Source organism: Mandrillus leucophaeus, unplaced genomic scaffold (assembly GCF_000951045.1).
Source record: "Mandrillus leucophaeus isolate KB7577 unplaced genomic scaffold, Mleu.le_1.0 Scaffold369, whole genome shotgun sequence".
NCBI classification, from domain to species: Eukaryota; Metazoa; Chordata; class Mammalia; order Primates; family Cercopithecidae; genus Mandrillus; species Mandrillus leucophaeus.
In genome coordinates, this window is record NW_012103909.1 from 1,364,219 (window position 1) to 1,377,700 (window position 13,482).

Consider the following 13,482-nt stretch of genomic DNA (forward strand, 5'->3'; position numbering starts at 1 on the left):
ATATTAAATATAACACAATAACAATTTTATGAGGATTATATTTTACAGCAATTTCATATTCCCATATGCATACTCTTCTACTCACACAGTTACCATTATTATTAACATTTTGTGTTAGTGTGATACATTAGTGTGATAATTTGTACCACTATTAATATATTAACATTAATTAAAGTCCATACCTTACATTAGGGTTTATTCTCTATGCTGTACAATTCTATGCATTTTGACAAATGTATAACATCATGAAAAGACCATAACAGTATCATACTGACTAGTTTCACTGCCCTAAAAAAACCTGTGCTCCCCCTACATATTGCTCTCTCCTACCCCTTAAACCCTGGTAACCATTGATATATATTGTACTTTCTCTATAGTGTTAGTTATCCTTTTTAAGGATGTCATATAGCTTTAATCATAGAGTATGGAGCCTTTCTATACTGGCTTCTTTCACTTAGCAACGTGTACTTAAGGTTCCTCCATTTCTTCTCATGGCCTGACAGTTTATTTCTGTTTAACTGTGAACAATACTCCATTTTGGAAATGTTTATCTACTCCCTATTGAAGAATATTTTGGTTACTTTCTGTTTTGGCAATTATGAATATGAACTGCTATAAACATTTACTTGCAGGTTTTTGTACAGATACTAATTTTCAACTTATTTTTGTAAATACCTAGAAATGTGAATGCTGTATTGAAAGCTTGTGTTCAGCTTTGTAAGAAACTGTCGGCTGGGCGAGGTGGCTCATGCCTGTAATCCAGCACTTTAGGAGGCTGAGGCGGGTGGATCACGAGGTCAGGAGATCGAGACCATCCTAGCTAACACGGTGAAACCCCATCTCTACTAAAAGTATAAAAGAGTTAGCAGGGCATGGTGGCAGGTGCCTGTAGTCCCGGCTACTCAGGAGGCTGAAACAGGAGAATGGCGTGAACCCAGGAGGGGGAGCTTGCAGTAAGCCGAGATTGTGACATTCCATTCCAGCCTGGGCAGCAGTGCAAGACTCCAGGAAAAAAAGAAAAAAAAAAAAAAGAAAAGAAAAGAAAGAAAGAAAGGAGAGAGGGAGAGAGAGAGAGAGAGAGAGAGAGAGAGAGAGAGAGAGAGAGAAAGGAAACTGCCAGTCTTCCAAAGTTGTTGTTCAACTTTGCATTCCCACTAACAATGAATGAAAGTCCACATTGCTTCTCACCCAGATTCAGAAAGAATCAACTTGGACAACCACAATAAATAGGAGAAATTCTAGAGCCAGGCCCATGTTTTAGGAAAAAATGAGCATGAAGGAAAGGATAAATAACAAGTACTTCATGATTAAGTCCTGAATTAGGGAAACGTCTTTAATTAGACAGTAGAGTATTGCATTTTGGAAATATAATACCCGCTTTAGCAGTAATACTATGGACACAGACAACTAGAATAAAGTTTGCTACAGCAATGACCTGGCACAGAAATGTAAGATGATACTGCAATCATTCCTTGCAATTACTAAGAGTTAAGTATTTTGAGTTTAACAAATAATAATTTCTAGATTTCAGTTAACTTTTTCATTTGATTAGGAAGTTATTATCAATAGATTCAGTAAATAGCCTCTATGAATAGCCCCTGTGAATTATATTTCCCTGCATCATATTACAAGACCCAATAGCATATCTAGTAAAATTCATATACAATCTATTATATACTGCTAGAAATATTTTTAGTAAAATTGATCTTTGCTGCCTATAATTAATATTATTAGTTACACAAAGAAAAGAGTATTGCTAAGGTGAGCAACTAATAGTTTATCATTAATCAATAACCTTGTGACTTGAAAAAATAGTTTACCTTCAAAAGAGTGTAAGTATAATCTTTGTTAATAAGAAAAATCAATTTTAAGAAAATATTCAAATTTGTTGCCTTTTTACTAGATTTTATCTACCTTGAATATCTTTTGAGCCAATGCTCAATGATTTATTCTTGGATTTGTAATTTCAGTATAAAATCAAATAAACAAGTTTGTTTTATTTGTATTCATTAAGTCAATTTTAACACTATATCAATACTGCTGAATAGCAATTTAATACTACAAATAATAGACTACAATGTTGAAGTCACGGTAGAAAATTAAGGCAGAAGAGTTTAAATTCACAATTGAAAGGAAAATGAGCAAAAGTTTGCAAATCATTAAAGTTTTAATTTCCTTTTAAATTTATCTCAGTTTTAGTCTTATAGATTTCAGTGAGTTTCAATTTAATGTGGTATCTATTGAAGTAATGAGATTTATAGAAGAGCTGTATTATCATTTTTAATAGTTACACTGAAATTATATTCCCTTATGTGACTGTACCTATCTAAGCATTTAAACGTGAACCAAATGAACTACTTGGTTCTCAGAAGAGATGACAGTTCATAGATCATTTATTACAATTTCAGAGTGGCAAACAGAAGTTAAAATACTTTCAAACCAAGCAATAAGTTGAAAGTCTTGGAAAAGGTTATTAGCTCTGTATATTGGAAAGAGAGCAGAAAAAGAAAGAATGGTGAATTTAACACCATTTTACAAGTAAAATTTTCATTAGTGAGTACAGTAAAGTTTTGTGAAAAAGAAGCATCCACTGATTTGTCTTTGTATTTTATTGAGTATAAATCATATTTAACACTACATCATGAATCTAAACTGAACTGACAAAAGTGTGAAAAATGCTACATTTTCTTAAATTTCAAAATGCATCTGTATTTCTCTGCTTGGTTTCGGACATGAAACTACTGATTGATATACTGGGCAGTACATTAATCATCTCATGGAAACCTCACAAAATTTGGAGGTTTATTTTTACAATTTTATACATATATATATATATATATATTTGTGATGGGGTCTCACTCTGTCACCCAGGCTGGAGTGCATTGGCGCAATCTCGGCTCACTGCAAGCTCCGCCTTGCAAGTTCATGCCATTCTCCTGCCTCAGTCTCCCAAATAGCTGGGACCACAGGCACCTGCCACCAAGCCCGGCTCATTTTTTTTTGTATTTTTAGTAGAGATGGTGTTTCCCTGTGTTAGCCAGGATGGTCTCGATCTCCTGACCTCATGTTCTGCCCGCCTCGGCCTCCCAAAGTGCTGGGATTACAAGCATGAGCCACCACGCCTGACCTTACAATTATATTTTTGGGAATATATTTCTTTTTTTTCTTGTCCCCTGTACCTACCTTTCATAAGAGTCATTCTCTCATTTACATCCATCAGTTGTTGTCCAGAAACTGCTACTTTTTTAAAAACAGTATTGAATAAATGAAGACAGAAATTTATGTTGTAAGCTCTGCCTATCAATAGAGGATGATTAATGTGGAATAGAAAATATTAACTATAGAGCATAAGTAAAGGGTTGTAGAAGTATGTAAGACTGATGATCTCTAACCATCCCTCTAACACCTCCCAGAGCCCCTTGGCCCCTAGCAAAACTTCCTTGTTGAGAAGCTACAACCCTAGTCAAAACCCTCATCACTTCAATGACTTGGACTATTCCTGCAGCATTCAGACTAAACTATTAGCAATATTTTCTTTTTAGTGGTTTTACGGACTGTAATATATGTTTTCAAAGCTGAATATTTTAAGTAATAAATATTCAGATTATTTGATAAAAATGAGATAGACAGCAACACAATAATAGTGAGAGAGTAGGTTTCACACCAAGGATGCAGGGATGTTTTAATATACACAAGACAATAAATGTGATACATCACATAAACAGAATTAAAAACAAAAATCACATGATCATCTCAAATGATGCAAAAAAAAAAAAAAAAAGCATTTGACAAAATCCACCATCTCTTTGTAATAAAACCCTCAGCAAAACCGGCACAGAAGAGACATATCTCAAGGTATCTCTGACAAAACCACAGCCAAAATTATACTGGATGGGAAAAAGTTGAAAGCATTCCCCTGGAGAACTGGGACAAGACAAGGATTCCCGCTTTCACCACTTCTATTCAACATAGTACTGAAAGTCTTAGCCAGAGAAATCAGACGAGAGAAAAAAAAAAGGCATCCGAATTGATAAAGTGGAGGTCAACCTGTCACTGTTCACCAATGACTATATATCGAGAAAACCCTAAAGACTCATCCAAAAAGCTTCTAGATCTAACAAATGAATTCATTAAAATCTTGGTACACAAAATTAATGTACACAAATCAGAAGCACTGATATAGTCCAATAATGAAAAAGCTGAGAATAAATTCAGAACTCAATCACTTTTACTACAGCTGCCAAAAATAAAACACCTAGGAATATACCCAACCAAGGAAGTGTTAGATCTCTACAAAGAAAACTACAAAACACTGATGAAATAAATCATAGGTAACACACACAAATGGAAACACATTCTAAGCTTATGGAGGGATAGAATCAATATTGTGAAAATGACCATACTGTCAAAAGCAATCTACAGATTCAATGTAATTTTCATCAAAATACCAACATCATTCTTCACAGAACTAGAAAAAAAATCCCAAAATTCTTATGGAACCAAAAATGATCCCACATTGCCAAAGCACAAATAAGTAAAAATAATAAATCTGGAGGCATCTCATTTCCTGAAATACTTTGACTCTGTCCCCACCTAAATCCCATGTCAAATTGTACTTCCCAGTGTTGGAGGTGGGGCCTAGTGGAAAGTCATTGAATCATGGGGACAAACTTCCTCCTTGGTGTTCTTGTAATATAGTTCTTATGAGATCTGGTTCTTTGACAGTGCGCAAACCTCCTGCTTCACTCTCTCTTCTGCTTCACCACGTTTCAATAGTGCTTTCTTCCCCTACAACTTTGGCTACAATTGCAAGTTTCCTAACGCCTCCACAGCCATGCTTCCTGTATCACTTTTTGAACCATGAGACAATTAAACCTCTTTTCTTCATAAATTACTCAGTTTCATGTATGTCTTTATAGCAGTGTGAGAACAATCTAATACAGAAAATTGGTACCAGGAAGAGGGGCATTGCTATAAAGACACCTGAAAATGTGGAAATTAATTTGGAACTGGGTAATACACAGAGGTTGGAACAGTTCTACCAGGGCTAAAAAGAAAAGAGAAAGATGAGAAAAAGTTTGGAATTTCCTAGAGACTTGTTGAATGGTTGTGACCAAAATGCTGATAGTGATATGGACACTGAATTCTAGGCTGAGGTAGTCTCAGATGAAGATGAAGAACTTATTAGAAGCTGGAGCAAAGGTCAGACTTGCTATGCTTTAGCAAAGAGACAGCGGCTTGGTGCCCCTGCTCTAGAGATCTGTAACTTTGAACTTGAGGGAGATGATTTATGATATATAGCAAAAAAAAAAAAAAAAAAAAAATTCTAAGCAGCAAAGCATTCAAGAAGTAGCCTGTCTGCTTCTAAATAACCTATGCTCATTTTCATAAACAAAGACATGACCTGAAACTAGAACTTATATTTTAAAGGGAGGTAGAACACAACAGTTTGGAAAATTTGCAGCTTGACCATACGGAAGAGAAGAAAATCCCATTCTCTGAGAGGAATTCAAGGCTGTAGAAATTTGCATAAGTAAAGAAGAATGGAATGTTAATAGCCAAGACAATGAGGAAAATGTCTCCTGATCATTAAAGAGACCTTTGCAGCAGCCCCTTCCATCACAGGCCTTGAGGTCTAGGAGGGAAAACTAGTCTGGGGGACCAGGCCCAGGGCTTCGCTGCTCTGTGCAGCCTTGGGACATGGCACCCTGCATCTCAGGTACTCAAGCTCCAACTGTGGCTTAAAGAGGCCAGGATATATCTTAGGCCACTGTTCCAGAGGGTGCAAGCCATCAGAAGCCTTAGTAGCTTCCACATGGCTTTGAGCCTGCAGGTGCACAGAATGTAAGAGTTGAGGTTTAGGAGAATCTGTCTAGATTTCAGAAGATGTATGTAAATGCTTGGTGGTCCAGACAGAAGTCTGCTACAGTTGTCCCTCATGGACCATTTCTACTAGGTCAGTGGAGATGGGAAATGTGGAGTTGGAGCCCACACACAGAGTCCCTGTTGGGGTCCTGTCTAGTGAAGCTGTGGGAAGAGGGCCACCATCCTTCAGACCCAAGGATGGTAGATCCACAGACAGCTTTCACCATGTCCCAGGAAAAGCTGCAGGTACTCAATACCAGGCCATGTAGGTAGCTGTGGGGGCTGTACCCTGCAGAGCCACAGGGGTAGAGCAGCCCAAGGACTTGGGAGCTCATCCCTTACATCAGTATGTCTTGGATGTGAGACATGTAGTCCAAGGTTTTTATTTTGGAGCTTTAAGATTTAATGGCTGCTCTGCTGGGTTTTGGACTTGCATGAGGCCTGTAGCTCCTTTGTTTTGGCTGGTTTCCCTCTTTTGGAATGGGTCTATTTACCCAATAGGGCCTCTACTCTCACTGTATCTAAGAAGTAACTAACTTGTTTTTGATTTTACAGGTTCATAGACAGTGGGTTTTACTTTTTCTCAGATGAGACTTTGGGCTTGGATTTTTGAATTAATGCTTGAATGAGTTAACACTTTGGGGGACTATTGGTAAGGCATGATTGTGCTTTGAAATGTGAGAAGATACGAGATTCTGGAGGGTCCAGGTACAAAATAATATGGTTTGGTTCTGTGTTCCCACCCAAATCTCATGTTGAATTGTAATTCCCAGTGTTGGAGGAGGGATGTGGTGGGAGATGATTGAATCACGTGAGCAGACTCTACTTGTTGCTGTTCTCATGAGATTTGGTTGTCTGAAAGTGTGTTGTTTGAAAGCACTTCTCCCTTAACTCTCTCTCTTCTCCTCCTCTGTCAGATGATCATAGGGAACGCCACATAAATTAAACCTCTCTTCTTTATAAATTACCCAGGCTCAGATATGTCTTTATGGGAGTGTGGGAATGATCTAATACTTTTCTCGACTTCAAACTATACTACCAGGTTGTGTTTACCAAAACTGCATGGTACTATTGTAAAAATAGGCATATAGACCAATGGAACAGAATAGAGAACTCAGACATAAAGCCAAATAATTACCACTAACTGATTTTTGACAAAACAAACAAAAGCATAAAATGGAGAAAGGCACAAACCACCATGCCCAGCTAATTTTTGTATTTTTAGTAGAAAAGGGGTTTCTCAGTGTTGGCCAGGCTGCTCTCAAACTCCTGGACTCAAGTGATCGGCCCACCTTGGCCCCCCAAAGTGCTGAAATTACAAGCATGAGCCACTGCGCCTATCCTAAATTTAATTTTGATTGAAATGAGGATTTCTTCTGCTTTTGTATAGCAAATACTATAATTTTTCAAGCTTATTTTTTCTAATATCTGAAGAACCTGATTTATGAATATTTAGTCATAACTTTAGAACCAAATTACTATGGGAAATGTCTTTTGGTAGTTAGTTTCTATAGAACTCCAAAACCACTTTCACACTAATGCATATATGTATATTTAAATTTGATTTAATCTTTATACAAGATTTCAAAAATTTAATGTGTGGGATCTAATCATTGTATAAATTGTTTCACATAAATTGTCAACAATTATACAAAGAGAAGTTATAACCTTAATTTATTTGAAAGAAGATGATTTCCATATTTCTATTCCTATCAGCTGATTAACTCTGGAAGTTAACATCGACTATTCTCTCCACATTTCCAAGTTAGCTGCTATAGTTCTCAGTATTTATTTATGTATGAATTGAAGACTCTGCACTGAATAACATTTGTTTGTCTCAACCTTACTTGTTTTCAAGTCCAATTAACTAATAATTTTTGCAGTATCATTAACTAATTTATTTCACCAAAACTATTTAGTACAATGTAAGTGTAAATGATATTTGTAATGCATTTCTTTCATTAAATCATTTTGAAGCAATTCAACTCATCCATGTTGACTTTTGTCAAAACTTTTCTACATAGGCTTTCTGTATGCTCTCTATAAGCACATCCCTCTATACCTGCTCATCCTTTTAAGTAAACTCATCTTAAACGTCAAGGTTCAAGTTAACATTCATGCTTTCCATTAATCAGGTCTTTTATGAGCATGGCAGTCATTTGTTTCTATTAGAAGAACATATAATCATATTTGCATAGTGGTATTCTGTTCTTTCTTTAATTATATGCATTTTTATTTTGCCCTTCTGCATTTTTCCTGGTATATTTTTTGTCCACAAGTCCAGATCTTGCTCATCTTTCAAGGCATAGATTACATACTGCCTTTAATTTCTCACAAGGTAAGGTTAAGTTAGGTGACTTCTCCTTGTAATTGCAAATCATTCTCTGGATATTTCTCTTGTTGCTTTTATAATGTTTTATAATAGTACTATTTTTTGTTGTTTTTGTTGTGTTGAGCCTGCTAATCCATATGCATTAAACAAATGTGTGCCAAATATAGTAATCCGTGAAAATTTCTTGTGTCTCCATAGCAAAGTAAAAACAATATATTCTTGATGAACTAAGATAATATAAAGATACGAGCTCTGGAGTAAGTTAGCTTGTGGCAGAAGTCTGGCTCTGCTACTTACAAAGTGTGTTCACTTGGCAAAATATATAAAACTTTGTTATCTTTATTATCATCTTCAATATGAAAGTTATTATGTTTACCCCAATTTTGATAAGACTAAGGAATAGTACAAGTAAAATGGCTATCCAGTGTAACAAACTTATAATAACTACAACCTGGGAGAAAATTCGAAATATTTACATCCAATCCAAACTGAATTAATACAGATAAGATAGGAATCTATATGGGAATTATGCAGTATTTTTCAATACAGGGGTGGGAAAAACGTAAGAATTTTACAACATGTAACCCCTGAGAATAAAATAAAAGTTGAAATTAATAAATAAAATAAAATGATTTCAAAAATAGTTGTACTTATTCATCAATGTGCATCAAATATGGATCATGTTAACAAGATCTGTGTTATATAATAGAGAATGGGGTGGGGGTAGGGGTGGGAAAGAATCATTGAACTCATTAAGGTAACAGTCTTTCCAAGATAGCCATTAAATAATTGTCCAGATTGTTATTTAAATATAACTATGTTTAATGATACGATGAGAAGGGTACGACTTTACAATAGATGAAAAATAGATGGTTGAGTCTAGTCAGAGGAGGCCTGGAAATCTTTCCTAATGCAGCTTAACTTGAGATTTTAAGGCTGATGAGCACTGGCTAGGTGAAAGGAGAGAATGGCCTATAGGTAGTGAAAACAACACAAGGAGACAACAATAACCTTTAGATTGCAATTCCACAAGCTTTAGGGGTCCTTTCTGAAAGTTATCTGAATTCTTGGGGATACCTGGGGAACTACAGGGTCTCTCCAGTGGTGGTAGATATGAGCCCCTCTGTGAACCTCTTTTCTTGGAATTCTCACTGACCACCTTGGCCGTGGGTCAACTAGATATCATAAGGAGCTCTGGATCTTTCTCCTATGGGAGACTCAGTGGTATGTGGCTTCTCTAGGTTCCAGGATGACAGCAACCTTGTGAGGAAGTTATTCCTGTTGGCCTGTACAGAATTTCTTTCACAGGATGTGTGCCAATAAGCAAGAGAATGATGTTGATCAGCTGACATAAGGTACCTCAAATAATGTATATAGACAAAAGTATCATAAAAAAATATTTCTGGCTGGGAACGGTGGCTCACGCCTGTAATTCCTGCACTTTCGGAGGCCAAGGCGGGTGGATCACTTGAGGTCAGGAGTTCGAGACCAGCCTGGCCAACATGATAAAACCCTGTCTCTACTAAAAATACAAAAAATTAGCTGGGTGTGGTGGTGTGTGCCTGTAATCTCAGTTTTTCAGGAGGCTGAGGCAGGAGAATCACTTGAACCTAGGAAGCAGAGGTTGCAGTGAGTTGATATCACACCACTGAACTCCAGCCTGGGCAACAAGAGCAAAATTGTGTCTCACAAAAAAAGGAAAAAAAAAAAGAAAGAAAAAAATTTCCCTGGCTTAGCATATCCTAGGGACAGCCCTATGTTTAGGAGGTAGGTAGCTGAACGAATTGGAGGAAGAAAAAACAAGTGGTGCTGTAACAGCAAATTGAAATGATTAATACTATATAAACATATTAGGTGTTGAAAAATATTTACATTCATTTGTTATTTTATTTTTTTCTGGTGGACTAAAGTATCCTTAAATTGATTCAAAGCTTACATTATTCTCACAATAAGTTAAATATAAAATTTTACGTAACACTGTAAAAAAAATCTTTATAAGCTTGTAAATCTTTTTTAAAAATATACTGAGATAAGTTTAATTAAACAAAAAGATGTTGTAAAATAAACACTGAAGCTTATTTAAAATGACCAAGAAGGCCTTACTCCTATCCCCTCGGTGTGCGTAAACTTCGGACAAGTTTCTTCACACTAGGTGCCTGACCACCCTTTTCTTAGGGGATTTACTTTAGAAATCTTGTCATTGTAAATTCTTTCTGTCTTTCAGAAATATAAATATCCCAGCTTTTTGCCAGTTTCACAATCTAGGAATGTACTTTTCAAGGACCCTTTGAACTTTAAACAACAAAAATAATAGAGCCTCTATCTCAGTTTCTGTAGGAGGGTAGAGGCCTAATATCAGTAGGCACCTGGATTCAAGCTGGAAAACTACCTCCTGTCATGCAGATAATGAGAAAGTTTACTTTTGTATTGGGTAAAGCCAATAAGCAAACAGAGATGGCCAATGATCTCCCTTTCACAGCAGCCTTTAAAATCTCTACTGCCTTTTGTTGAGTCAGAGTTGAGTTCAGACTCACTTCTGGCCTCTCTTTTTTGTTGCAATAGCCTTAAGTAAAGTTTCCCTTGCCCATTTAACATTATTCAGTGCAATATTTGCTTTGAAAGAAAGATGGTATTTTTTGAACATTTTTTCAAGTGTTCAATATTGAAAGACCAACGGCAATTTCAATCACCAATGAGTATGTAATCACATTTCATTCAGTTAATTTGGCATTTGCCTAGGAAATTTTCTTTTTTAATTTTGAATATTAGTTCAAATTTCAAAAAATTAACATAGTTTATTATTTGTTTATCCTGTTTTCTTATCTGTTTTCCAAAGAAGAGATAGATAAATGCATCCATAAATACACTGATAAACAGATAAGCAATCAATGCACTCTGCCGTTTGTATGAATGTCCATTGTCAGTGTCTGGGGAATAGTGTCTTTTATGGTATACAGTTTAAAATGGTATTTTCCAGAAGTACAAAAGGTGTTGATAATAAATACAAGGCCCCTACTGTCTTTTATTTTTACTTTTTGGTAGCATTTTCCTTTTCCAAAAACATTACCCCTTTATGAATTCATGGTATGTTATTTACTGCTTCTAATTTTACATTTTTTACAGACATTGTTGTGAGTTGAACATGAATATATTCGGAAACAATGTGTGAACACCAGTTGTCAGTTATAAGTTGACCTCAATTTAAGAGGCATATTATTTTTAACTTTAAAATTTCCATGGTGCGATTCTATTTTTAAAGCTTGGGACACTGAGCATTTTTGTGTTTTGATAGCATGTGGCTTAAGATATGAGGGTTTTGTCTTGTTTCCCCTGATTTTTCAGGTTTTTAACTCTTGTAATCGAGCATAGAATGTTAATATCAAACAACCTATCCCTACCTCTTTTTTATTATTCCATAAAATTATATGTCTTTTCTTCACTCCTATCTCCATTCTTCTGAACCTGGATTTCCAAGAAAAAAGGGGAAACTTTGGAGGATTTTTGGGTAGACAAATATTAAAGTTAGTTTCCTAACATACAGACAATTTTATTTGCACATTAAGTAGGATATAACAAGTAGTGGGACTATAATTACATGTTGAATCTCCCGAAGGCATTTATTTTTGTATTTTAAAACTAATTTCTCAAATAGTGGCTATTACAAACATAATTTGGCCAACATAAATTATTTTCACAGAAAGTAATTATTGGCAAATTTTTAAAATTTAAAGATTATATGAAGTATAATTTTTCAACAAAGATTAAAAAGATGAAATATATGTTATGTTTAATTGGGTATTTATTTTTTCTTTTGAAATATTAAAATTAATATAAAACATTAAAATTTCTCTATTATCGAGTGTTGAGTTATATTTGCATACCATAAACTATTAGAACAATCTTTATATGCTCATGTGTACGCTGCCAGAGATTATGCCACTTTAGCCGGGAATTGACTGCTGGAGTTAGCTGTTTTCAAGACTTTAAAGATAAATTTATCCAAAGAACTCTGTTGCACATTTCTAAGAGAGCAGTAGAAAGCATTTCATTTGGTTCTAGAGTAAATGCTGTTGTCCAGAACAAAAGGAACACCAGATTACTGCAATGTCTGCTTTCAGGTAATAGAATCTCAACTGATTCTTCAGTGTCAACTGCTATTATTTTATGCCGGATTGCTCAAATTGCCATACCCCTGGCTTTTTCTTTTCATTTTAGACCCAGTTCCAACCTAAGGAGCCAAAGCGTAGGCAAATCAGTGTGAATAATCACTTTCAAAAGTAAAGGAAAACAATTAATACTTTTTAAATTTATTCTGTTTCACTATTTAAGAGTATAAAATGTGGAAACATAGGGAACTGCCTTAAAAACATAAAAATGTTGATTACTTGGCATGTTAAATAAGCTACATTTCTCAACCTAGGATCCGATCATACTTCATTCAACCTTTGAATGTGTTTTCATTTTAACTATAATTTTATGAACTAGTTTTCATCTTTGAAAAAAATGGACATACTTTCTTGATTATCTGTTTTAATTTGATAACATATAAATTATTGTATGAAAAATTACAGATACAGTCTATTCACATTAGCATTAAATTGAAGGTGCCATTAATGGTACTAATCATGTAACATCATCAGTGGGAAGGGAAGACAATCAACCTTGTTGTTAAAATCTTCAATCCCAGAATTGTAAGAAATACAAGAGACATCTGAATGGAAAACTTGATAAACTAGAAGTTAGCAGTTTTGGTGGAAGTAACATTTTTTTAAAAATGCCCAAGTTAAAATTTAGTTTGATTTAGAACCAGATTAGAAATTGGATGTATGGAAGGTACTTTTACTTTTGTTAAACAATAGTCACACATTTTTTGAAAGGATGAAACACTAAAAGATCCCAGATGAAATATTTAGATGATATATAACTTTTGTTCTGACCTTCTGGAAGACCAACATATTTTCACCTACTCCATGATCTCACATATTCAGAATTAACTGCACAGTATTTTAGTTTTCTCTATATTTATGATGCAAATTTTGTTGAAATTTCTAAAATTAAAGTCAAGATTTATACATATTTTCAAGTCTAAAAAATGAGACAGACGCATTTAAAAGAGAAAGTCACGTTTTCCATTATATCAAGCATAACCCTTGCATTAACTGTATACATTTTTAGATAATCAGAGCTACACGTATACATAAATCCAAGCAGGAAGATGAAACTTCACTGTTGGTAATCATTATAATGTCCTCTGTATAATTTTATAAAAGTTATATGAGCACTAA